The sequence below is a fragment of the Gorilla gorilla genome, chromosome 8 (genome assembly GCF_029281585.2).
Source record: "Gorilla gorilla gorilla isolate KB3781 chromosome 8, NHGRI_mGorGor1-v2.1_pri, whole genome shotgun sequence".
NCBI classification, from domain to species: domain Eukaryota; kingdom Metazoa; phylum Chordata; class Mammalia; order Primates; family Hominidae; genus Gorilla; species Gorilla gorilla.
This window is the reverse complement of record NC_073232.2, coordinates 87350800-87354913: the sequence shown is the minus strand read 5'-3', so window position 1 is coordinate 87354913 and position 4114 is coordinate 87350800.

Below are 4114 nucleotides of genomic sequence, written 5' to 3'. Positions count from 1 at the left end.
CGGCAGAAGTCGGGGCTCGCTTCAGAGGGGGTTTTGCCAAAATAGTCTGAGAAATGTCTCCTGGCATTTATGCTCCCCTGCTGATGTCCCCTTGCCCTGGGAAAGTCTGTGATGCCTGGAAAAGAGACCACAGTGGGAGACCATTTTTCCAAGGGAAAACTGAATTATGTGAATCCCAGGTTCAGGGCAAGACTCTATCCCATCAGCCTGATGTTTTGTTCATTTTTGAGCTGTCAGTAGGAAATCTGGACACTCCAGACCTGAATCTAGAAGCGGCTTCTGCTCTTTGTCCCTAAAACCTGCAGCTCCTTGAGCAGCCCCTTTTCCCTAACACCCCTGGCACACAGCCCTGCACACCCAGCCCCTCCACCACAAGCTCCACGGCCGGCACCCCCTGCCTGGCACCTGGCGCCTGGCACACACACAGCAGGGCCGGGCCAGTGCCCGCGGGAGCCTAACAGCTGGCAGGCCACCTCTCAGCCCGGCTGGGCTTCAGGGGAGAGGGGAGGCCGGTCTGGGGAGGGGAGTCTCAATGGAGACTCCAGCAAGACATCTGCTGCCCTGGCCACGAGATCTGAAGGGCGGATGCAAGAAGAGACAGAGCGGGGGTGGCAGGACAGCCCCTACCCTGCAGCTTTGCCAAGCACTGGCTCCCACTCTCAGAGGTGGCCACAGCCTGTCCCTTTTAACGCCTGTCTCCTCTCCCCTCCCCCTGTCAGCTGGCGTCTCAGGAAAGAAGTATCACAAGCAAACTGCCACGGAAAAACAAAGCTGTCTGCTGGCCGCCAGCCAGGCTTGCACTGCCGCCCCTGCAGCCAGTCCAGGCTCCCCCGCTGAACCCCACTCCGGGCCTACAGGCCCTTCCCTGACATGTGGACCCCCGGCCCTGGGCAGCAGCTGGGCCCTGGCCAGCTCAGGGGAGGACACCTCCCTGCTTCTCCGGCCTCCTCTGACGCCCCCATCCAATGCTGGGAGGATGGAAAGGTTGAAGCTCTGTAGGCCCAGTGCCCGCCTCGGGGAGGGAGGTACTGATGAGCAAGGGGACTCGCCTTGTCACTAAATCATGAGCCTGGAGCCTCCCGGGCGGCTCCTGTAGAAGCAGCCCTTCCGCCCCATCTGCTTTTCTCTTCTCTGGGCCATTGCTCCTTTCAATCCTATGAGCTAAGGAAATTGGTGTTAGGGTGATGGGCTGTCTCAAGGATCCAGCGCTATTTCTGGGAGCCTGGTTAGAAGAAAGAAAGAAAGAAAGAAAGAAAGAAAGAAAGAAAGAAAAAGAAAGAAAGAAAGAAAGAAAGAAAGAAAGAAAGAAAGAAAGAAAGAAAGAAAGAAAGAAAGAAAGAAACTGTAAGGCCAGGTGCAGGTGCAGTGGCTCATGCCTGTAATCCCAGCACTTTGGGAGGCTAAGGTGGGAGGATCACTCGAGGCCAGGAGCTAGAGACCAGCCTGGACAACGTAGGGAGAGTCTATCTCTATTAAAAACAAAAAACAAAAAACAAAAAACACATTAGCCAGATGTGGTGGTGCACACCGGTAGTCCCAGCTCAGGAGGCTGAGGTGGGAGGATCCCTTGAGCCCAAGAGTTCCAGACTGCAGTGAGCAGTGATTGCACCACTGCACTCCAGCCTGGATGGCACAGCAACACCTTGTCTCTAGAATGAAAAGAAAAAAAGAAACTGTCATCACCCCATGATTAGCATAAGGATTTAAAAATAAACTAGCAGTTCTGGCTCTTGGCCTTGCAGAACAGTTTATAAGCTGACTGAGGTGCAGAACAGTTTATAAGCTGACTGAGGGGGTCCAAACATTTATGTCACCCATGACTCTCAGGCAATCTGGGATTTTCTTTTCTCCAGGAACGCTGCTGATTGTGTCCAGGATATGAAAGCAGTGATCTTAGGGAAGCTGGGCAGGGGGACAGGCAGCACCAAAAGTGACCTCTAGGCCCAGTAATGGAGGGGACTTTATCCCTGGTGACTAGTGGAGCCGCGTCATGTCTATAAGAACGTACTGTCCTGCTGGCCTAAGCAGTCCAAGGATGCTCCTTTGGGAAGTCCCCAAGTCAGAGTACAATCACAGGGTGACAAGAGGGTCATTGGCCCTGACTTACATCCTCCCCACTGTCAGCAACATGGGCTGTCTTCCTGTGGTTTGTACTCACTGTCTGCCCACTTGCTTCCCGTTTCTGGTTTTTTGCAGATTAGGCTTTAACCTTCCTTCCCACCCTTCCTGAGATCTAGAGACTCACCAGGAGAACTCCTAGGCAGTTGAGCTTGTCTTATAGGTGGTCACCGATCAGCCTTCCCTCAGGGCGGCAGCCTCTCTCCCTTGCATCTTCTCCCACTGGTCATCAGCCACTTGCAGCATGCAGGCCCCTGAGAACTGCCAGCCCTGGCTGCAAATTCTGTGAATCTCACAGAGCTTCCACCTGCACGGCTCGGGCTCCAAGGAACACAGAGAATGCGGATCCCGACAGGTGCTGTGCGTCACAAGAGCTAGTGTGTGCTCGTGCATGCTCATGTGTGCTCATGCATGTTTGTGCGCGCGCACACACACACACACACAGAGGTGTGACCTAGCTAGGTACAACCATTACTTTCCAGCCCCACTCTTTCCTTAGAACTCGACTCCCTCCTCTCCTCCCTGTCTTCTGGCCCCTTTATTGGGCCATTATTGAAGGCCTCAATGTACATCTCTCCACTTCTTGCCTTTCTACACCATCATGTCATCATCCATTTATTTGACTGTCTCCCCCTCAGGTTCCAGGAAGTGGCAGCAGAGCTATATCTTGTTTGGGGCCTAGGATAGTGAGCACTTGTTAAGTGTGTGTGGAGTGAATGGGATCCTCCAGATCTTCTGCTAATTATCGGCTTAGCCATCAGCCTCTGGGGCTCCAGGGGTGCAGCCTGACATGACTAGCCTGGTCTCCTTGGCTCTTCCATCTTCTCACCCTCTGCATCAAAGCAAATGGAACATGTATTTTTAATGACTTAGGCAAGCCCCATGCTTTTAATAGGGAGAAAAAGGAGAAACACTTAGCTAAATACACAAAATGGGCTTTATTCTCCCAGGAGTTCCATTTCAGGATAGAATGCGAGAGATAATTTTTTTAAAAAGCAATGGAATCTCTTTGCATCACCCCTTGTCACTCCCTCAGCAGCTCTCACTTGGACCTCTTAGCCCTCCTGGGACACTGCACCCCCAGTTGCTGGAAGCCAAGGAAAAGCACATCTTATGTGTAGCAGGTGCTCAGTGTGGCCATGGAAAGAACACCATTCTGGGGGTCATGAAACCTGGTGCCAACCATGGTGTCCTCAGATGTGCTGCTCACTTCTTTACACTCTTGTTTTTCCACAAAATAACACTAGATCCCTCCCCTGCCCTGCTGGCCTGTCTTATAGGATGGTTGTAAAGAATAAGTAAAGTAAGAACTAGGAAAGGGCTTTGGAAAATCGCATTCCATCTCCCAAGTGCAGTGGTGGTGGTGAGTCCTCAGAGGCTGGTGCAGAGCGGAGGCCAGGCAGGCCTGGGAAAGGCGTGGAGCAGAAAGAGCAGGTGTGACATTGTCCCACCTCTCCCTTCAGCCTCATGTCCCTTCCCCTTCTCCACTCTGCCCTGTGTGTCCCTGCTAGGAGCTGCATTGGGTCCCCCCAAAATTCATGTGTTGAAGTCCTAACCTCTAGGACCTCAGGATGTGACTGTGTTGGGAGACAGAGCCATTAAAGAGGTAAGGAAGGTTAAATGAGGTCACTAGGGTGGCCCTAATGCAATAAGACTGGTATCCTTAGAAGAACAGATTAAGGGACAGACACACACAGATGGAAGACCACATGAAAACATCAGAGGAAGACAGCCATCTACGAGCCATGGAGAGAGGCCTCGGGAGAAACTAACCCTGCCTGCCTTGATCTTGGACTTCCAGCCTCTAGAACTGTGAGGACACACATTTCTGTCTGTGGGGCTTTGCTATACAGGCCCTCCCATTCTTTCTACTCCTCCTTTGGCCCAATCGGGTGTTGCAGGCCTTCAAGGTGCCACTTCCCTAGCCCCTGAGAAGCAAATTCCCAATGCCTGATTCATAGCGCTCTCGCGCCTGACAGGGCAGAGCATGGCAGCT